General features: G+C 50.7%; 1 protein-coding gene across 2 annotated transcripts in view; it reads left to right on the top strand.

The window, feature by feature from the left end:
• The first annotated feature begins 8927 nt into the window (after window positions 1–8927).
• Window positions 8928–23674, top strand: part of LOC100121472 — a 33761-nt gene continuing 19014 nt past the window's right edge. Inside the window, exon 1 of one of the 2 annotated variants that reach the window (XM_008214241.3) lies at window positions 8928–9323. The gene's annotated coding sequence lies outside the window, so the exon portion shown is untranslated. The remainder of the gene's footprint in view (window positions 9324–23674) is intronic. The other variant, XM_008214240.3, reaches the window with a different exon arrangement.

Below are 23674 nucleotides of genomic sequence, written 5' to 3'. Positions count from 1 at the left end.
GAGAGAGAGAGCGGAGTCCTTGACCGACCCTGAACCTCGCGCTCTCCCTACCCCGCGCTGCTCCGGCGCGGCGCTGCGCGCGAGGAAAAGCCAGTCTCTCTTTCTCTCTCGGTTAAAATATAGTGATTACGCCTGTAGAGAAGAGCGCGCGCGGCCGGATGGGATAGATAGACGCGGTGCGAATCGAGCGGTAAAAATCCAGCCAAGCCGGGGAGGGAGAGAGAGGAGCAGGAAGCTGTGCGTCCGAAAGGAATGTCGGAGAGGACGCCGACACGTATATCCGCGGAAATCGTTATCCGCGCATAAACAATTACCTCCGAATACACACTGGAGTGTCCGATTGAGCCTAAGCAGGATTTGTGTGTAATTTCGAGGACGTAGGCATACACGCGCAGGCGTGACTCTTGCTCTCGAGGGATCTCTTTTTTGCGCAAACGCCGTGCGCGCAACAATGATAGGCGTGCTTTTCTTATATGCGTCCACTGCCGCTCTTCCTTCGTCTTTTTCGCTCGAGTCGACGATCCTTTTCTCCGAGGCTTGCATCCGGAACGAATACGCCCGGCCGATTTGCGACGCGAAAAAAGCCCACTCGTTCATTATCCACGCTGCTATGCTGCTACTGTGCACTACTACGCGGAGGGAAAAAAACAAAAGGCGGCGTTTACGGAGCGTCCATCATCGTACATGCACGAGCGATAAATCGCGGGAATTGCGCATAAGGCGACCGATGACTTTTATCGCTCGGCGCGCGTTAAATACTGTAAACGAGCGGCCCTTTCAATTATTGTCGCGGCAAATCATCTTATGCCGGACGCCGAGGGAGAGACTATTGATGGACTAGACATTTTCTGCGCGTGTATCTCATCAGCGATGGGTCGTTATACACTGCAACGGCTTTATGCATAAACAAAGAGGAGGCTAACTGTACCTAATGAACGTCGCCGAAAATTCCTCCTGTATAGAAGGACTGTGTGTGTGTACTTTGGTATCTCGATCTGGAGAACGAAGTTAAATGAAAATCTGCCGGGCATTATTATCCCCCGCTGGAGCAACGCTACCGGGCTTCGCGATCTTTCTCTGTACATACAGCTATACTTACACACACACGAACACGGCGAATCTATTAGGAGCCGTATTATTACAGCCTCCCTCGAGAAAAATCTCGGGGCGCGATCTCCTCGATTAATATCGACGAATGGGGAATAAGCTCCCGGCGGGCGCATCACGAGCTCGATAGATAAGCGGTAGCAACTTCCGTGCAGCCTGTAACGCGCCTCTTTGTGTCTATCCCCACCGAAGCTCTCTTACTCTCTCTCGCGGTAATGACGTCCAATACCACAGCTTTCGACTCGTCCTCGTGTGTGGAGAACTATCCCGAGCTTCTATATAGAAGGGCTGCAGCTGATCGTAAAAGCGAGAGAGAGAGAGAGAGAGAGAGAGAGAGAGAGAGAGAGAGAGAGAGAGAGAAGATCAAAGTAGGATCATCTAGCTCCCAGTCGGACAGGTGCACTGGGGCTTTTCGCGGATTTTAGTATAGGCGCTTACCGCGGCCGTATTACACGGAGAGGCTTAATTTACGAGCTTGTAAAAATTATTCCGAGCCGAGAAAAATCGATTCCTGAGTAGCGGGTATACACGCGGTACTCTATGCTCGCCGCGTGTGCACGTGCGTGCGGGGAAACAGCTGAGGTATTATAAAGTTTTTAAAGCGCGTCGCACGCTCGCTCAAGTTTTACCATCAGGGAGCTTTACTGCAAGTAACAAGCGCACTCGACGGCCATTAAAGGCGAAACGTCGTTATTTCCATGATTTATGCGCGCGAATTTTAACGGCTATCGTTATACGCGCGATCGTCTTGCTTAAGTTTCTAATCGTAATAATCATTTAATCCTCCGACGATTACTTCGACATCGGACGTGAAAAGCGCGGATAGATTTGTTTGGCGAACGAGCGAGGAATCCGCGCGCGGCGCTTCCGAACAGAGCCACTATGAGAAATGCCCTCGGCGGTTTTCTCACTCGCACTGGATGACGCGTTCTCGGGGGACGGGATCCTCCTCGCACACGTAAGCGCCTGGTGTACACAAAACAAGGACGACAACAACGAGCACAGTGCGCAGGTTTGTATTCGCTCATTGTCATGCGATATATGAGCGCACAAGTGTGACACACGATGATGCGTGATTTACTGCGCCGCCGGAGGGGGATGCGGTTGTGCATAGGTGGCGAGAAGAAGGAGACGAAGTAGAAGAAGAAGAAGAAGAAACAAAAGGAGCCAACACACTTTTGTCCATTGTGCGCGGCGTTATCCTATCTCTCTCGAGAGGGGGAGAAAGAGCACTTGACACGCGGAGGAAATTTACATGCCATTGATACTGCGGAGCGCGACAAGGGATTTAAACGCGCGTAATACGCCGTAACCGTGTTACACAAGTTGCGGCGCATATTATTACACGCCATTAGAGTTATACGCGGAAGAGCTGGAGAGAGCCGCTGCGGTATGTAATGGCAGGAAGGAAGCCTGCACCGCCGCCGCCGCCGCATTGTATTCGCGATTATCCCCCGGCGAATAATTGACTTGTTTTGCTTTATGCGATAAGAGCTTTTTCCCCTGAACTGGTTTCCTATAGCCTCGCGTGTGTAATTGGATCGGCAACGGCTACAAGGATGAAAAAATTAAATTAAATTTAATCAGTAGGTTTTATAGAGCCCGCAGCGGCGGCAGCGGCAGAAGTGTAAATTACCCGCGGCGATAAGGGTCTGCCGCAACGACACCTGTTCCCGATAAGCTACTTCGTCCCGATGTAAACTCTCCGCTAATAAGCCTACCTACGGCTAAAGATAGACGCTCGTGCACTCGCGCGAGTAATTTTTATTTGGAGAACGCAAACCATTAGGAAGTGGAATCATCGAGGACGACGTTATAGCTGTGCGTGTGTCCCTCTCGAGTGCGCGTATCTATCTGAAACAGTTTCGCGGCGAGGAGTATTTACGGGGAAAAAGCGCGTTTATCTCTCGACGAAAGCAGCCGTAAAATCTATAAAGCGGGGAGCAAAAACGATGCTCTATCAGGATCGAATGAAACGCTCGTTTATTTGCGATTTCGATAAAAAGCCGCTCTCTCGCTGCCGGCGAGCCAAAAAACGCGCGATAAGCCGAGCCGCTCGATATTCTAAAAGTCACTCGGCTAAAAGCAGCCGTTTCCCCGACTGATGCTTCCGCGTTATACATCCGCTCTCTCCGCGATAACTCGACGGGCAAACGACGCGTGTTTGACACGAAAGAGCGAACACATATGTGGGAGGGGTACACAGCACGTATAGGAGTGTAATTAGCGCGAGAGGGAGAAACGAGCGGCGGCGGCGTCGCGAAATTCCGTTATGGCCTCTATATGCAAAAGCCAGTTGGCGCAGAGGCTACTACGGCGTCGTAAAGCCGTAGCGCGAAGATGAGCGAAGACTCGGGCTCACGAAAAAACAAGGAGGAAGAGCGCAGCACATACGCTCGGCGTTATAAGCGTAATTATCCAGGGCGCATTCCTGAGGGACCGTTTCTCGGGCGCGCGCGAGGCTGCTGCTGCTGTTCTTCGCTAGCGACAAAAGGACGACGTGTGCGGGTATATTATACAGAGGCACCGGCCTAATCCTCGCCGGGGAACTGTATTACTGTACCGCCTAACGACGGCTCTCATATGCGCGCGTGTGTATTTTTTTTCCAGAGGTGGAACACACGAGACATTCTTCGAGCGTGACGAATAGCGCCGGCTGTACACGCTAAACTGGGATTAGCTCCAGTTGGGCATGTGTGTACTTACGCACTTTGCGAGAATATTCGAGTTTAGCGCGGCGCGAAGCGTACGGTAAATCGCTAGTTTTGGCGATTTAACTGTATACACGGCTCGCGCTTTTTCGGCACGTGATGTATGCTCACATCCGCACCGAGTTTCTTACGTAGCAGCGGTGCGATTTTTCGCGATCGGAATCGTCGACGCGCCTTATACGCCTTTGCATCAATTAGTTTAAAGCTCCCCGGTGAATTCTCAATGGAAACGCCGCCGCCGCGCATTCCGCGGACTCTGTATTCTCTCTAAACAGCGCGAGAAAACAGCGCTCGAGCGACACAAAATTCCTCTTACATATTTCCAGAGAGAAAGCTTCCAGGTACTCCAGGGATTTCGGAAAAAGTCAGTATACTGTGCTGATGCCCTTCGCCTGTATATATATAAATCGAGCGAGCCGTGCCGCGTGCGCGGCGATAAATCCTTTTTCAGCGGCGCCGTAATCACGGGGCGACCGACCGCGAGTCTTATACAGCCGTAAAAAGAGAAGCGCGCGCAGCTTATATACAAGAAAAGCGCGACGCGATCGTAAAAGAATCGAGGGGCCAACCCTCTCGCCGTCAGCTCTGATGATAATAACGAGAGAGCGGCGCGGACAGCGAGCTGCGAGGGAGAAGAAAAGAGGAGGGAAAAAGAGCTGCAGCAGCGCACCTCTAGCCGTTGAATAATCATCAGCCCTATACTCTTGGTGCGCGGCACTACTCTGCTGCGATGATGATGATGATGACGAGGAGGAGCGCGATGATGATGCGACGAGGACGAGAGAGAGAGAGAGAGGCTCAAGGTCGGCGATTGTTTATTTTCAAGCTTTTTGACGCCGCGATGCAATTATCGCGGATCGCAATGCTCAAGAGAGAGAGGGGGCTTTTAGTGCGGTTACGTGACGTATCATTATAATACGGAGACGTGCGGGGATTATCTTCTGTGCACTCCGATGCTCATTTTTGATTTTATACGCATTTTACGTTACATTGTACAGTCGTTCGGCGTAACGCGAGACGTTGTTTCTGCTCGTCTCTTTTGCGCTTATTTTATAGCTCGAAAACTGGAAAGCTGCGCGCGCGTGGAGGAGAAGAAAACACGTTCGACGTAATGGCCGTGTGACATGCATTAAGTTACAGACAAGAGAGACTAGAAGGGACAGCAGAAGAACTCGACGCTTTCCAGGTGACTTGTTTCGCGAACCTGCCTCGTAATACAAAATAATACACGGTCGATATAAGTTGCATCAAGGGGGGGAGGGCGCTGCGCGCGCGCGCTTTTTATCCCCGAATGTAAGTCAGGCGCAATCACTCGTCGCTACGAAGCGATTTTCAGGAAATCGTGGAATTACACGGCGACCCTTGTGACGGTTCGATGACTCTTCTGCATAGAAGCATTTACTCTCTCTCTCTCTCTCTCTCTCTCTCTCTCTCTCTCTCTCTCTCTCTCTCTCTCTCTCTCTTTCTCTCTCTCTCTCTGGCCGAAGAGGTGGTAGTCTAGAAATCGCAAGTAATGCGCGCGAATTTATTACCGCCGACTGCAATTTGCATCAATTAAAGCCGCATCAGAGAGAGAATGCTTGCTCAAATTTCCGGCTCTGCTCTCTCTCTCTCTCTCGTCAGCGTGCGCATCATTACTCTCGCAAGTGCTTCTAAATACCACCGGCGAACTGTTGACCATGAAGATTCGATTAACGACTGCTACAGCAGGAGCAGAGCAGCATTGTTACAGTTTCGAGATAAGCGCCTTAACAGCCCCACAGTCTGTTTCCGAGTAAAATGCTTAACCCCCTCGTTCAGCTAGAATTATAGCCACCAATCGAGCGAACTAATATTTCGGTCGGCACAGCTGCTCTGCGTCGAGTGTATTATACGCGGAGGAAACGAGAAGTAGTAGTAGTCGTGATCGGATCGCTGGGCGAGAGGACGCGTGAGCTCGGGCTCGCCGTTAAAAGACGCGCGCGCGCGTGTGTGTGTGTGTGTGGAGGAAAGGAAACGGCGTGGGTGTATACTGCGCAGATACGAGTCGCCGCAGCGGCGAAAAGGACGCCATATGTTTCGCCGTTTCGTTTTCCTTTGTCGATTTCGACGTGAACCATGGATAACGAAGTTCGCGTGAGACTAACGACCGCGAAAGCCCATTATTACGCGAACGCGGAGAACGCAGTGAGAGAGAAAGAGAGGATAGACAAGAAGCCGAGGGTCCCTCTCGCTCTCGCGCATCTTCTAGGCTCTCTCTCTCTCTCTCTCTCTCTCTCTCTCTCTCTCTCTCTCTCTATCTATCTCTCTCAAATGAGCGTTGGTTATTAAGGATCTATCGAACGCTCTCTTTTTCTCGGCGGCGAAATTCTATTTTCTGCGTTTTTTGGAATATCTGCGTGTTGCTTTATACAGGCGATGACTTTCTAAAATTGCTGATCGATTTTTTCCCCTTCGCGAAATTCAATCATCTTTTTCTCTCAAATTTGCCTCGCGACCGAATCGACCTTCAACACACGTCAATCAAAACGACCCTCGTCAATAAAGGGCGTCCAAAAATGTTCCTCTCAGCGAATTCTCGCATTGTATGTACTCTCTATTCAGGGGCATTGGCTCGGCGAGTCTACGTAACGTGTCCTTGATCTGTGTCAAGTGCAGCGACTCGTTCAGCTCCAGCAGTCGCCGCCGCCGCCGCCGCCGCAGCTATCTGAGAACTCGGCTCATTATGCTTAGGCGACGGGGCGCGCGTTTTCGCGCGTCTTGTCTCTCTCCCTCTCCGATGCAATCCTCTCGTCGCACGACCATCACGATTCGCCGTCTCATTCTGCGCTATTATTATTATCATCATCGTCGTAGACACGTCGTGCTGCGCGATTACAGAGCCGGGAAATGAAAAGGGCGACGACGATCGATTATGTTACGTGTGTAGGCATGATGCAGCAGTGCGATGCAAATGTCTTTATTGTTGCGCGCTTCGCTGGCTTTATCTCGACATTATGCGCGCAATTATCCTCAAACAACTCGGTCTGAATCGCGTAGGCGTGCGATCTCATCGCCGACGTGTATCGCACTGACTGCGCGGAAAAAACCAATCGATTTTTCCGACCTCATAGCACTGCCACAGCAATGCTTCACGATGGGATGTGAAATTGATTTCGCACCGACTCGTCTATAACGGCACCCCTGCGATGGGGCATTTTCCGCAACACGCCCTTTCTAAAAAAAAACGAAGCAAATGAATTTCAAATTACATTACGCGAGCGGTGGCTGTGTATAGCGGTAAGCGGCGCTACGCCGCGTGTATCTCGGGATTCGATCAGTAGCGCGCGAGCACGCTTGCGACGGTATACACTACATATAGCAGCAGTCCTCCTCCTCTGCATCAGTGGAAGTGGCGCGGGTCGAGTCAGGCCTCTGGGCGATATTTCGGCCGGCCGCCGCTCTCTCCCGCAATTTCCCTCGCTCGGCGCTCGCTCGCTGTATTATAACATGCTAGGTGCTACTTCCTCAATTTCAATTTACACGCCTCGATAGCTCTCAATCACCCCGCTGTGCTGAGCGTAATAGCGGCGCAAACATTCCGCGGGAGGTTCAAAAGACCCATATCCCACCTATAGACGCTGTACATACACATCGAGCAAAGAGTACGTATCGCGCCGTGGATGGAGAGCGAACGGTTTGGGTAATCTAATCAAACATTTGTTGGATAGATTTTTATTAACGGGGCCCAGTCAGGCTTTGCCGAGCGTAATAATGACCGCGTTCTCCATATAATATTGTAATACTCGCGCGCGCGCGTGTGCGAGCACCTATATATAGGTAAACGGGGTTAAGAGTTGACGAATTTTTTTCATGAATAAAGATGCGTACATGCCTATCCTTCACGCGCGCATTTTTTTCCTAATGAGGTGCGAAAGCGATAAATCGTGAGCATAACGGTACCTACCCCGCAGCGCAAGCGCGCGTAATGGCGAAAAAATTGCATTGACCCAAATTTTATTAGCTCGCGCCGATCGCCGTTGTTTAGATACTCACGCGGAGGCCTACGCACCGGCTCTGACAAATGAGGCGTATAATGTACCGAGGTGCTCATTTTTTTCCATCGCGACTCATGATGCATCGAAGCTCGCACGACGATCGTCACGGAAGATACTTTCGAGCGAGCGAGTTGCAGCAGCGGCTATTTATTAATTCCAGCGACGTGTGCATCGGCGATCCTATCGCGCCGTGTGCTAATTTCGCACCTAATATGTAGGTCCAGAAATAACAAACTATATATTCCTATCTCCGCATTACGCATTCGGATGACCGATTAAATCCCGTCGTTAAAAATAATGCTTTTTGTTTACCGAGAGCTACTAGCGCCTGCTGCTCTAATTAGGGCGATTATGCAAATACTTTCATTAAACAGGAGGAAAAAAATACAGCTAGCGCTCCCTCGAAATTATAGACGTGAGAAGAATCGAAAAAAGGGAGAAGAATGAGGGGTCATTAAAAGTCGATTAAGTAATTAAGATATCCTTGCCCTCGCGTGGATAAAAGCGAAAAATTCAAAACGAAAGTCGAGTGTGTGTGTTATGGACGTGTACCTCGCGAAAAAGCAGTCGGAGCACGAGCCTGGCAGCAGCATAAAGCGAGAGGGAAAACGGTAAAATGTCACTGTTAGCTGCCGCTCGCGCGCGCTCGACTCGCCGAGTTACTAGTGTCGCCAAGTAGCAACGAACGAATTCGCCGCTGACGGAAACTCTCGACGCGAGCGCGAGAGAAGAAAGAAGAAGAAGAAGAAGAAGAAGAAGAAGAAGAAGAAGAAGAAGAAGAAGAAGAAGAAGAAGACGACGAAGAAGAAGAGTAGCTACACTATGCGGGGGGAAGGAGAGCGCACTTAGCCTCTTGCACGTATGGGTATATATAATATAGCTCGGCTAGATCGAGGAGAGAATATAAGCTGGAGGAAGGAAAGGCCGTGAGCGAGAAAGAGCGGGAGAGCGAAGGAAGAGAGGAGGCGAGGAGGGAGAAAGAGAGCTAGCCGCGGTGGATGATACCGCTAGCCGAGCGTCCAATGGGAAGTGAGCTTTGGCGGGACGCGGCCAACCGAGGGGCCCGTGCGCTCGCGAGCTCGAGAGCCCGGTTTATAAAGTCAGGTCGAGTCGCGGCCCCGAAGACAGAGCCGTGCCGACGCTGCAGCCATCAGGACGCGCCGCGCAGCGCAGCTCACAGACTCTTCCTCTTCTACTACTTCTTCTTCGTCTCGAACACTGCTACTTAGCTATATCTGAACATACAGCGCAGCAAGTGCCCCCGCGAGTGTGTGCGCGTGCCGTATATCAGAGGAGACTGTTGTGTGCGACGGAACCGGAAGTTTGTTGTAGGCCGTTCGCCGGCCGGTCTCTTCTTGCGCTTGAGCCCGCGCGAGTGTTTGCCGTGTGATAAAACTCTGCTGCTGCTCCTCTTGCCGCCGCCGCCGCCGCTGTTTGCCGTTGGAAGAAAAGTTTGCTCGAAACGTCGTCGAGGAAGTGAGCCATCAAGGTACGTGCTTCTTCTTCACACACACACACGCATATGCACATCGGAAGCTATCGTCGACATATCCTGCGTTTAAATATGTACGCGTACAGTCGGAGAGCTTTTCTATCTCGGGTGTAAATCGCGTGTTCGCGCCGTACGTATCGACGCGACTCGTTTTTTTCTCTCTCTTCGACACGAGCTTTTTGCCTCGCGGAAGTCGCCCGAGCGTGCCGCTCTGCGCTGATGAGATTGCCTTCTCGTCGTGGTTTGTTTTGTAATGAGTTTGAGAGAGAACCAGAGGATGTCGAGGGCCTTGAACTTGGTCCGTTTGCGAGTAGTTTAACGACGTCGTCCGGGGTATCGGTTGCACCGTGCGTGTATATGAAAGTTTGAGTTTTATCTGTGCTCGAGTATCGAGTGACGCGATATCGTAGCTGGCATTGATAATTGGACTGGCGGCGGTCGCTGCGTCTCTAGATTGTTTCGAAATGTTTCAACTGCAAAGCCGAATAAATTAGACCCAAATAATCCACATATAGGAAACGTGGAATCATCAAAGCTCTCAAGGTTCAAAAACCCAGTCGCAGACACGCTCTAGGATTATACAACCGCACGCATAATACTCTCGAGAGTCGACCCGTAATTTTCTCTCCTTTTTTCGGTTACCTCACGATGCGGACACGCGGCAAAGTGGCCAGAAATGAGCAATTAGTAAGGGGTCGAAAAGCAGGGGCTCTTCAAACCACTCAGCAGACGCAGACGCAGACTAATAAAGAGAGATAGACGGCGAAGCGAACTTCCCGTGAAAAAGTTCCATTCCCACGGTGAACGCTCTCCGCATATACACAAACACTCTCCTCGCGGCCTAGGAACTCTCTCGTCGGCGGTCAAAGTCAGAGCCGCGCGACGGTTAGGCAACCGGCCACTTCTCTCTCTCTCTCTCTCTCTCTCTCTCTCTCTCTCTCTCTCTCTCTCTCTTACCGCGCAACCTGTGCGCGTGTATATATAGCTATATGTCCGCACACAGATGTACAGGCTAGGGAAGCGCGTTTAGAACTTAATCGCGGCGGCGGCAATTTAACAATTACGACGATCTCCGCAGAAGCGGAGAACACCGATGCGGAGGAGGAGGAGGCTATTTTTAGGTTCGCGAGAATGCGCTATATTCTCGGTAGATAGATCGGAGTAATTTTATTTTTCCTGCACACACACCGATAAAGACGTCTCGAATTCGAACGAATGGATCGTTCCCGATGCGCCGTGTAATAAATTAGCGCTCGGATCTCTCTCGGCCGATCTGAAAAGGCGCATTTTCTCATTCAATAAACTAAATCGCCGATGCTGCGCGGCAAACTAGACCTTGACCGATACAGCCGCGATTCCTCCCGATCAATTCAGTTGTTGAATTTCAATCTAAAATTCAATCGGCTCTCTCTCTCTCTCTCTCTCTCCCCAGCTCGAGCCGAATCGATTTCGCATCACTTTGCCGATACATAAACCTCTAACTCTCGCGGTAGCTCTTTCTGCCGCTGAAGATCGTTCGCGGCTCTTATCTGCCTGGCTAAGAGAATTTCAAAGAGCTAGAAATTTCTCTCAGAGCGCGCGCGCTGTGTGGATTTTCAAAAGTTTTCCCACACGATCGTTATCCGGCATGATTTACAGCGCTTAGTTTCGCGAAAAGAGGAGGAGAAAGAAGAAGCATTGGTACACACAGAGCTGCGCCAGAGAGAGAGAGAGAGAGAGAGAGAGAGAGAGAGAGAGAGAGAGAGAGAGAGAGAGAGAAGCAGTGTAAGAAATAGAAAAAGGAAGAGAAAGAGGCGACTTACGACTCCTCGCGGATTGATGAGTGTGAGCGCGAAGGCAGTTCCAAGAGAAGGTAAATCGCGAGAGTTATTTTCGTACGCCGTGTGTCGCGCATTGATATTCCGCGGGTGCATAGATAAAAGAGCCGATGCCCCCCGAAGCGTGCCAGGAATCCAAGCTAGCGAACGGTGCAGCCTCTGACGAAATATCGAGTGAGTTCAACGCTTGAACAGGCGGCTACGACGACCACTGCGCTATATATCGTCCACGGAATTTCAACGACAGTAGCGCGCAAGAGCGGCTTTATATGCCCTTTTGCGCGTGCGCGCGACCTTGAGAGAAGTGGTGCGCGCGCGCAAGTCGCTTCTCGGAAGAAGATGTGTGTGTAGTGCTCGACGAGCCATTCTTCTTTAGCTCCATTCTTTTCTTCCTGCGCTCTCATCTTGCTCTTTTTTTCTTAATGAAAGTGGAATCACGGCGCATAGATCCGCTGCGGGAGTATGTGGCGTAACTATATTAGTTGCTGTAATTTCCCCGCCGCGTCTTCCAGGTATAGCTATCTGTACCAAAATTAGTGTGTTTACGTACACTTGGAGGAGCGGATAACTGTCGGTCTATCCGCGGCGCCGATAATTGTGTTGTCGGCAGTATGAAAATGAGCAGCGGCGCATAGAGGGGATATTTCGGAATGCAGTCGAGCTGGAGGGACAGTTTTACGAGTTTCCGTCTTTAACTCTCGCCGCCTCGCGCGAGCGCGGAAAGGAAGCTTTAAAACAGCTTTTTTTCAAGCGGCGCTCGTCGAGCTCCTATGCTCTTCACTCATGCAAGCTTTTAGCTTGGCCGGAGATTGGAGAAAATTAAAAGGGGCGACTGTCGACTGGAAAAATGCATTATACTCGAGGCTTGTAAATATTCATGAGCGCCGCCGGAGTGTCTATACAATATCAGATGGGCATTATGCGCGCTCTGCGGGTATGAAAGGGAAAAAAGTGACGACGCGTGCTCCGAGGCAGTCGATCGCGATTAAGAAATGAGCAATTAAAACACCTCGAGCGAATCGATTCAGCCCCCGGACGCCCGAGAGTTAATTGCCCGATATGGCTGAGAGTTTCTCGACCTTTCCCCGCCAGTCGCACACAATGCCGATCGGCAAAAAGTCGCGCTTCTGTACGGCGTAAAAAAATCGCTACACACACCGCGTGCCTCGAGTCGCCGTCGTCACGCTTTATTTTCGGTAATTAATGCCACGGTGTAACACGGGACTTATCGCTTCTCTCTCTCTCTCTCTCTCTCTCTCACATCCTCTTCTTTTTTCGACGTTCGCACCGCCCGCATGATTCGACGCTTCGCCGCTCGATTATTATACACGCGCACGCGTGTCACGCAGGCTAATAGGTAGAGCCCCTCGAAGAAAAGTGCTACACCGCATTCATGCGGGGTAGAGAGTCACTCGATGAAAAAAGAGCGTCGGTGAAGAAAAAAAATCGTGTTTCTAATTGAAAAGCGAGCGCATTGTCGCTGCGCCGGCTTCATTGAGTCATTACCGTGGTATGTCTCGATTTCGAGCAGAGATCAATTACCGACGGCTGCCGAGCAAAAAGAGCAATCGGACGACTTCATCGGGCTAATTAAGCATTTGGTAAAAATGCAATCCGATCGCAAGCCCGATAAGCCCTGCAGCGAGCAGTGGTAAACGTCGCGTGGCAGGTACACATGCCGGACGAAAGGGTTATACACACCGCTGCCGATGCGAATGTTTTGTCGAATATGGCGAGAGGAAGGAATTTCAGGGGAGCGAAAAAGGCGCGGTGTACAGAGAGCTGTACAACGTGTGCGGAATGATGAGCGACGGGTGTGGACGGAATGGCAATTTACCCGCGAAATCCGGTAGGCTTTCTAATTATAATCGATCGCTGGAAGTTCCGCGCGCGTTAATTATATTACAGAAGCCTCTGCGGCGACAAAGCTCGATTATCTCTCGCGCGTACACCTGTGCGCACAGTAGAGGAGAAGAAGAAGCCTTAATTGACTGAGCGCACCGAAATCTTACCGTGAAATCGGGAAAATCAGTAGCGGCGTGTATCACGCACGCCGGGCTCCGATCCGACGCCGATTTCACGGTAAGCATCTCCGGATAATTTTCCTCTGCTTCTTCTTCGCTGCGTTAAAAAAGAAAAAAAGGGAACGACGTCGACGACGTCCCCCCTGTCGCATACGTATACTCGCTCGCGAGCAAATTAGTTAACCCAGCCGAGAAAATTTCCTGCGCTCCGTAGAAGCAGAGAACCTCTTCCACATACACAAGAAACGCCGAGCAGCTCTCGCAGCGGAGAGAAGCAGAAGAAGAGGAGGAGGACTGCGCCGAGAAGCTATACAGCCGGGCGGACAAACGAAGAGGGAGAAGCGGAGAGATGATCTCGATCGGCCCATTAAATTAAGCATTTTTTCATCGAGTTGGCACGACCTGCCCCACTATCCTCCTCGCGCTGCTTTGCTTCTCTTTCAGCGCGCGCGCGAGAGAGCTCGGTGAGCGCACCTATAGAGAGAGAGAGAGACGGAGCATAGAGCAGCAGCGGAGGATCTTAGGCGCCGCCTGGACATTGACCCCGAGCGCCTGACCAAGACTCTCTCTCTCTCTCTCTCTCTTATATACTAGCCGCCTCTTCTTCTGCTCGAGCTACACACACACGTATATGCATAGAGGTTGCGCCGCTGCTTCACACTAGCCGTCTCCCTCTTTATGGGCCTCTTTCTTCTGCGTATACAATAGTATATAAGTAACAGCGACGCTTTCGTTACGGGCGATCCGGGGGAGAAAGAGAGTCGCCGCTGGCAGGTGCACACACTAAACAGAAATTCAATTATTCCGCCGCAGCGGTAGCGAAGATCGCCAATGTCGTGCAGGAAGAGCGTACGATGACCATTACGCACCGGGACGCGTATAACAACACGCGAACTCGAGAGCGAGAGAGCTGAGAGCTAAAAAAAGGGAGTAAAACTGCTCGCTCCGGCACCTCCGCGAGCTCAGCCGAGGAATGTCTCCTGTTTTTTCTGCTCCGCTCGAGTTTAATGGTTAGCGCCGCGCTGTGTAACGCGCTCGCTACAAATAGAAGATCGAGTCCGCTTCCGGCGAGATAACGCCGATGCTCTGTTAATTTCCTTTTTTTCGTCGCTCGCTCGGCTATCTCTCTCTCGGCTGGCTATACACGCGCGCAAGAAGGCGGCGTCGGCGCGTGCGGCGTGTAATGTAGATCGGGATCAATAGATCGATAACGGTGCAGCCGCCGCCGCCGCCGCCGATTGTGCTATGCACCTAGAAAGAGGGAGAGAACCTATAGGTATACCTTGCAAATTGATCGATTAACGGTTTTGAGGTCCGGTGAAACACGATCGATTCAGGGCCCTATACGATCTATAACGTACATTGTGTTTATACGTACGTTATATACGTGCATCGAAGAAGGAGGTCGCCAGGAATAATTTACGCCAATTACCCGCTACATTGTCTCTGACCACGTGAGTTTGCACGTGTCTATTATACGCGGGGCTTTTTGCGCGGACAAGGCTGTATCGGCCTCTAATTACGCGCGATGATTATGCTCTTATACACATATAACGTATACGAGAGAGGCGCGGGATGCATTATGGGTCTATCGGACTGAATTTAGAGCGGAGTCGGATAATAACGTTCGAGGTATTTTGCGCGGGTTGTAATACGCGGATCGTAAAGTTGGGGGATGATCGACGAGATTAAATCGAATTGAAATTTTTCTGCCGGCGGCGATGCGCCTTTTATTTGGTGCCGCTGCCGGTAGAATTAATATACACCGAGTTGACGAGGGAGGATATGGAAAAGCCGAGTTAACGAGTTAAGTGCGCTCGGAGGGGATTGCCATAGCGCCAGTCACGTTTATACGGCCGGTGTGTATCTAAAAAGGCTTTTGAATAACACGCCCCATTGTGACGAGTTCGATCTAAAAAAAGTCTATTTCCTCGAAAACTATATCAATACAGCGTATTGAGCCGTGAGCAAACGTCAAAATATATGCACTTGACAGCTATACATACATACAAGGCATAATTGCGCAATTTGCGCAACTTCCTAGCGTAAATAAATAACGGACGTATAGAGTCGCAGGAGGTATAAATAAAAGCGCATCGTAGCCTTGCGAGCGTTGAGAACAGAAAACTAGACAGCAGCGCCGGTGTAATTTGCATGAAAAATTATAATTCCCCGGAATCAGCTTCTACATAGTACATAGCTACCTCTGCTCCCATGCTATATCTCATTTCCCCGCTTCGTGAGAAACACACATGCACATACACAGCTTTACGTGTTCCCGATCCGACAAAAAACCGCCGCGGCGGGACAAAATACTCCATACAGCGCCCGATTCCACCTACACGAGAAAGCACTGCGACGAACCGTTACCCACACGCTTTTTCGAAACGGCGAGTGTGCAGAGCGAGGAAACGAACGTAAAAAAAAGAGAGGATAAAGAAAAGGCTCGCGCGGAATTCTCATGCAAATGAAAAGCGTGCAAATCCGATACAATCGATTCTCCACGTGCATACACCCGATTTTTCCGAGCCACGCGTGTGTACACGAGAGGCTATACACAGAAGTATACATGTACTCGCGAAGAATGTAGGCTGGAATTCGGATGGAAGCGCAAGAAGCCGCGAGAGTCGCGTCGCATGCGGAAGAAGAGTCGGGGACGCGCCGGAATGAAAACAGAGTCCCTTTCTCTCTCTCTCGCGAGAGCTCTGTGGATAGAGAAGAAGCCACAGGACTTAGTGGACCCCGCCACCGCCGCCGCGTGCAACGGAACGCTGCATTTTAACACCGTTACACTTATAGCCGGGACTCCTCTCCTCTCTCCCCCTATCCTATAGAGCGAATAATCGTTATTAAAGTCGTGGACGGAAACCTTCCGGGGATTTTCGCGTGCGTATACACGCGCCAACCATCTTAATTAAAGCGTGACGCGAGCTAGTAGGCAAGATCCTTCGCGCGCAGGAATTTCTATTATTGGAGGATTTCGCCGACCGTTACTTTTTCGCTACTATACGCACGGAGCGCCCCGAATGTGGGTCCGTCCGCGCCCGAATTTTTGCCCCGATCCTTCCAAATTAATAGTCCTAGCGGTAAACAGTGGAATACCGTTCGGGACGTGTGTATACGCATGATAGTATAGACTCGATACAGCGGGCGCGCTCCGATTTTATTATTTCTTTCTCTTTTTTTCTCTCTCAGCGTCGTTCCGAGGAAAGAAGCCGCTTACTCACGGCGGCTCCGACCGAAACGTAACATCGGTGGTTAGCCAAGAGCGAGAGATGACTCGGTCGAGCGCGAATATAATAACTGCCGGCGCCGTTGTTCGAGCTAAATTCTTCGCGTCGTCGTGTGTTTGCAGTTATGTCAAGTATGAATTATGAAGCCCATTTGACGATTGTGCGAGGTAGCTGCAGCAGCATCTGCTGCCGCTATGCTCTATCCCGCTCTCGCAGGAAGGTTATTACGCTCGGATGGAGGAACGGTGCTGCGCGCGCGAGGAGGGCAATTAAGACGTAGGAGAGAAAGAGAGAGAAAGAGCAACGGGAGCAGCGGGCTTGATGAGTTTGATACGTTGTAATGTGAAGATGCGCGAATAGAATCCACAGTATGTGTGTACTAAATACCTCGCGTCGCTACTCACAACAAAAGAGCGACGTTATTTCCAGCAACGGTTCCGCGGGGACTATCCGTGCGCGGCGCGACGATTTGCATTCGTAAAGAAGAGCGATATGCGGAAAGTAGCGAGAGGGAGAGAGCTCTATAGACGAGCTGCGCGAAAAAAGAACACTTTTGCCTTTGTCATTTGGCTCACCTCCACAGCGGCGGTAGTCGGCGACGTCACCTTCACCTTGCCGGTATTAGCACACTCGTCATCGCGCGCGCATGTGTAAAACACATCGTTACATCGCGGCGACTATCCTCTCTCTCTCGGAATGCTTCGCCGGCGCCTTTGCCCTCATGAATATTCAATACTCTTCCTCTCCTCCCCGCCCACGCGAGAGAGCTAGACTAGATTTTTCGACCACGCACATACGCACGTATTGTGCGTCTGTATTATGTACCGTTAAAAAATCATCGAACGGAAACAATATAATCGAAGCGGACACTGGCCCCGACCAGTGCGGCCCACTTATAATCGAGCTGGCGTTTCCGTCACGCGTGTGGCGTATCATCGTGCGGCTCTATGAACCAGATCACACGGCGGAGTGTCCGTGGAACGAGAGACACGAGTAGGGCCTCGCCGCGGAAGGTCGAGTGCACATACTGCGAGCTTTGTGTGCGCGATCCGCTGTGTCACGAATATTCGAGCGTCTCAATTAAACGGCTGTCGTGTGGCATAATAGGGCCTGATTAAACAGTCGGCCGCGCGCGCGCACCGGTGTAATAATCGTCCCACGTCTCGCGCAGAGAGAGAGAGAGAGAGAGAGAGAGAGAGAGAGAGGAGAGATAAGGAGGCGCCGAAAGGAACAATGGCATAATGCGCGCGCAAGCGAGTTGATCTTTTGTGCATCGCAGAGAGCCAGAGATAAAGCGATAAAGGACGACGATGATTCTTTCGGGGGGGTCGAGTACGACGGTTATGATTTAATTGCCGGAATTTCTCAGAGTCATCTAATGCATTTTTAATGGGAGAGCCGAGCCCGCTGCGTGTGAATGCGATTTTTTTTCACTCCGCGCAACCGAGATAACGCATACCGCCGCTAGAAAATTAAGCGGCGTTTTATTGTTCTATGCATAATGCAGCGAATCGAACGGCACTATCCGATAACTGTTCCGTAATAGAGTCATAACAGGCCCACTTGGTAAAGAAAAACGCGAAGTAGCGTAACTGGATACTCGCGTACGCCGCGCGCACTAAAATTGAAACACGATCGCACTTGTACACACGGCGAACGAATTTCCAGAACGTTTAATCTCGTGTAGCCTCTCTCTCTGCTTTACAGACGTATTTTTTTTGTCGAATATTGCGCGCACATACCATTAGAGGGAGAAGAAATCCCTACTGCAGCCATCAGTAGTCAGGACCACCCATCATAGAAGCTTCTCTCTCTCTCTCTCTCTCTCTCAACCTCGGCAATGCCGAAGGTACATGCGCACCGCCGACGTACAGCACGAAAGAACAATCCCTTCGACTCTCAACTGCAACTGCGATCGTGAATAATAAAGCGGAGGCATAAATATGAGCTACTGCTATAGCACACGTCGCGGCCGTTGTTTTTCCATACGCAAATCAGCCACCGCTGCCGTCTTATTTCCACGCGGCGGCGGGACCCCCGAGAGCCGCTTTAATTGACATTCTGCGCGCGCTGCACGTTTTCGTGACCTATTTGCGGCGGCGGGCTCCCGGTTTACATGTAACGCCAGCGCGAGCTGACCGCTGCAGCGCGCGCACGTGTATATAGATATGTATAGACGTGTATGCGCGAGCGCTCCTTTTGCCTTAATACGTGCAGGCAGTCGCCCTGTAACGAGCTCAGCTCCTATAGATACGTGTGTGCATGTACGGCATACTTGCTTTCGCTCGTTTGCTTTTGGATTCCTCGCGATGCTCGCTTGTTCGGATTATTCGCGCTCTCGTTACTTTTAATTAAGTGGTGCGAGAGTCCGAGGCACGTACGCTGTTTGTCAAGGGCACGTCAATGCGTGACGAGCGATTACTGCGTGGCCGAGCGGCGCAGTACAGGGAGAGATGAAATTGTTCGCGGATCTCCCTCTCCCTTTCTCTCTCCATACGCGAGATTTGCATAGCACGTGCGTGTGTGTGTGTATAACGCACTTCATCACTCGCGATAACTGTACCGCGGACTCGCGGCCGCGAATAAAACAATAGCCCGTAAACATTTCATAACAAACGAGCGAGCGTACGTCTTATCTCTGGGGAAAGGTAATGGCGAAGAAGAACGTCTGCCCACTCAAGATCCATCTATCATCTCCCTCTTCACGAGGTGTGTCTCGCGCGCTTTTCGTCCGTGACTGCGGCGGCAAAAAAAGCAGTTGCTATACGCTCGAAAAAAGAAGCTGCGCACACGTCGAGGATGATGATCGATGTGAAAGGGGTACGCGCGTATAGAAGAAGAGGACATGGCCGCATCGTTCTTCGCCCTTAAACTTTTTCCCTCGCACGCATACTCTGCGCGCGACCTCGACTTAATAACCTAAGCCTGATCATCGTCGTTAGCTACGCGCGGGGGAGTAAAAATCCGTGATACTCTAATATACCAGCTATATATACAGGTGTATATGTAGGTAACGGTGATCGCGTCCGATTCACCGCTAGGTGTTCACAAAACAATTAATCACCGCTTCTTCTCCTCTTCTTTCGGGCGCACGCGCCAGCAGTTTTCGAGCTGCACGAGAGCTTGGTGTCGCTGCTGCTGCTGCTTTGCCCGGCAAGGATATGAATACCGTTACAAGCCGAAGAATAGTTTCGCCGCCGCCGCACCTGGTTGTTTCTTGCGCCTCGTTTCGGAAGACTGCGCTTTTTTAGAGAGTAGGTTGCAGGAAACGCAGAGCGGCGGTTCTCACAGAATTATCTCGAGCTTTTGACGGCGTTTTTTCTCCCACAAGCTGATGCGATTTTAATTGCGTCGTCGTCCACACCCGAGAGAGCTAACGATATATTTTCTCCGAACGACCTACTGGCGCACAGAAGAACGATTACGACGATTCGATCGAGCGTTTAAGGATATCTGATGTATAATAAACCGATTCTGCGGAGACACGCCGTCGCGTCCAATTACGCGCGCGGGAATATAACGAGTGCGCTGCAGCAAAACACCTCATCAGACTCGCGCACTCGAAATTTCGACGTTCGTCACGGCAACGACGCGTGAAAATCCAGCGCGAAGTCCTTCCGAACTGAAAGTGAATAACGAGACTCGAGAGAGGGATGATGATGACGACGACGAGATATCCCGAGGAGCTTTTTTACCCGTGCCCAAATACCTGAGTGCGAGCGCGTTGTAGCCGATAAATACGCCTGTCAGTCTATTTCATGCAGCTTCTTGCTCTCACTCGAGAGAGGGAGAGCGAGCGTATAGCATTTTTGCGAGAGAGGAAGCGAGCTTCTTTCGACGGGTAACCGTAAATTCAATAGACTATATATATATATATATATATATATATATATATATATATATATATCCGAGTCGAGAGAGGGCTTATTACGCGTGGCCGCTGCGTGACAAGGACGCGTTTGTTTCGCGTGCACTGAGAGGAAGGATGAATATAAGGAATCCTCGATCGTATCTGTCGAGTAATCGCCGATAATTGAGGAGAGATATTGGAACTGCGAGAGAATAAGAGCGGTGCTTATCTGTGAAAACGGTCTGGATGTGTCAACGACAGGTAGCGATGTACATGCACACACACACACACACACACACACACACAAGAGTGAAAAGTAGATTGCGCCGGGGAGATTAGCATTTGAATGCAGCAGAGCAGCGAGCTGGTATGTTGATTGCACCGCGGCGGCGGCGGCTGCTGCGTAAGTGCCGGGGAATTAGGCCTGAAGAGACGTCGTTTACATCCGTAATTATTGGCCGGGTATAGGATGTTGTCGTGTTCGGCAAAACTCGAGTATTTATTAATTCAATTTATCACCGAGCTGTTTATCAAAATGTTTCATCGTTGATTAGGAGAGCGCCTGCCATCAATTTCAAGACGCGTACAAACGACTCTCCCGACGCAATCTCGTAACTGTGCAACCGCATGGTAATTCTAAACGCATCATTCCTCGCCGCGATCCATCGGCTTTTATAATTTCCAACACCGACACACGTCGTCGGCGATGCATAACCAGTTTGAAAAACGGTACTAATGCGCGCGGAAAAAGTCCAAGCTCGCGATTAGAGCCCGAGATGTGCAAAAACGAAGAGTACACTTCTTAGGCGCGCACGCATCCTCGCTGCTCTCTTTTTCCGCGATCCCGCAGCTTCCTATCCCGCCGCGAAAAATCCGTAACTGTACCGACCAGATACTCGTCCCACTCCGTGCGTATGCTCTCTCTCCGTCATGCGGGTAATCACGCGCTTAAGCATCGAGCATAACCGCCGAGGCGCTCGTGCGTTCCATATATAATAACTTTTCCACTGTACGCTATACATAAGTAATACCGCACCACAGCAACAGCGGCAGATTTTTCGCAATGAGATTATCCGGAGGAAGTGGCAGCGGCGGCGACGTCGGGGGCAAAAAACCGAGGAATCCCGACGCGCGGGTTTAATTATAGAATAAGCAGAGGGAAAGAGAGAAATATGCACGTCGTGCGGCGTCACGATCGGGGCCGCCTGATAGTGCGGGGATCTTCATTAATCGCGTCGCCGCGACGTCCACCACCTCCTCCTTCCCTCATCTCCGCCGTGTCTATTTTCCGCGTTGCTTTGTACCGAAGTGAGCGACTTGTTGCTCTTAGCCACATATATTCACTCGCGAGAGATTACCTTGAAATGGGGGTCTAATTACGCCTTGGAAAAAGTATCGCCGCGGCGCGCAGCTCCCTTTGACTTTTCGCGCATCACCGCGCTGCACCTGACGGATTTATTTGCACTCTAAAATTGGCAAAATACGAGCTCTAAAAGCGGCAGCTCCCGTGATTACGCCGTAATTACCTCATGAATAATGCGCATATACTCGTTCGTAATAGAAGAGAGCCTCATCTCGACTTGTTTAATCAGGCATCGGTCAATACGTAAAAATCCTTGCGGCTCGTCGTCGTCGTCGTCGGGAGGCGATTTTCGATTACCATGGAAATTTCATCAGCGTCGATCAAGCGCGCATTATCCGCTGCAACAAAGATTCGCCACGAGCCGCAAAACCGTCAGACAGCGAATCTTCATTAATCGCTCGCTCGCGCGCGCCTCCACTCTTCCTGTGCAATACCTCTCCCGGGAAGAAATGACAAAGCCAGCAGCGCGCGACACAATGTCGTCGTGGAGTAGAGAGAAGGATCGAGCGCCTGTGGGATGATTACAGAGCGTGCAGAGCCGTGTGGCCGCGAGACAGGCGCCCAGGGGACGATCACAGAGAGAGGGACGACTAATAGTGTCGCGAAGGAGGCGTAACACGATTCGCTGTGTATTGTAGGGTATAATGGGGGCTATTTGTTGCGGTGGAGCGAGAGAAGCTTCTTTGTTGTACAGGCTTTGAATTCACGGATTAAATCGCTGCAGATTTTTTTGTTTTATATTTTCTAATGAGCAATCCTTCCGGGTTCGTACGCTGCATAATTGGCCGCTGGCGTAGTTTCTGGTTTCGCGGCGGTGCGCTTCGCTCCTCTCGAAAACTCTTGTAAACGTCGGATTTTTCATCGCGATATACAGCACGAAGTACATGAAAAGGCTGCGCGAGGAACTTAATAAAAGCTATTCGAGGAGCGAGGCTCGCGATTCGGAATCAGTAGCACCTCGAAGGCGTTAATTATTGAATTGCAAATGAATAAGCGATGGAAGTAAGTAGAATAAACTTTACTCTCGCTGGCCGTGATAGGCGCGCGTGCATTATTTATGTAACATCGGCACAGGCATCTCCATAATTTAGTATAATATACCGCGAAGTTGCAAGAGACTAGCCGGTTTTTTTCCAACTTTATGATTCAATTACTGCATTAGCATAGCAGCTTTTTTATATATATACACAACACCGAGTAAATAACTTCCTCGAACACCTGCACGTGTCACGATCCTGAATAACGCACCCGATGACCCACATGCATGTCATTCAGGCTCCCACGCGTGTGTCTTCCACTACGTAGCAGTAACAGCACGTTTCTTCGGACTCATCCCCCATTAACGATACGGAGTACTACTACGCGGCGCATGTATGTAATTCCCGGTCTCTGATTTATAGCCGGCGCGCATAAATCGCAACAAGTAGGATGATTAAGGATGGTCACGCATAGCGAAGCCCTTTTTTCTAGCAGCTGCAGGAGCTTCTATTAAAAGACGGCCTTGAGAGCGCGCATAATAGACGAGAGCAGGGATAGCAGAGAGAGAGAGAGAGAGAGAGAGAGAGAGAGAGAGAGAGAGAGAGAGAGAGAGAGAGAGAGAGAGAGAGAGAGAGAGAGAGAGAGAGAGAGTAGCGAAAGCGTTCTAAGCCAGGAGCCGCGAAAGCTCTTGCTCTCTCGGCTTCGCTGGGATCCTCTCCGCGAATTTATATGCGCCGCGTTCGCTCCTCTCCTCTGTATATATTCATACGCGTATGTGCTTCTTATAATACCTCTCCATCTCTATCTCTCCGCGTGAGAGAGGGAGAGGAGTACTAGCTCGGGGGGACGCAGCGAGGCGTTCATGTAAATGCAACCTGCCGAGCGCGCATCTTCTTGTACGAGATATACCCTCTTCTCCCTCGCTTATGTATATTCATACACACACGCGATCGCGGCCCGCTGTTTTCTGCACCGAGAGATGCGGCAATAGTGTTTTATTGCTCTCGCTATTGTTTTTGAGAGTAAGACCGAGAGATGCACCATTATTCACGCCTTCACTTTCGTGCTGTATACGCCTATAAT

The sequence above is a fragment of the Nasonia vitripennis genome, chromosome 2 (assembly GCF_009193385.2).
Source record: "Nasonia vitripennis strain AsymCx chromosome 2, Nvit_psr_1.1, whole genome shotgun sequence".
Lineage (NCBI taxonomy): Eukaryota > Metazoa > Arthropoda > Insecta > Hymenoptera > Pteromalidae > Nasonia > Nasonia vitripennis.
This window is presented reverse-complemented; position numbering and strand designations above follow the sequence as displayed.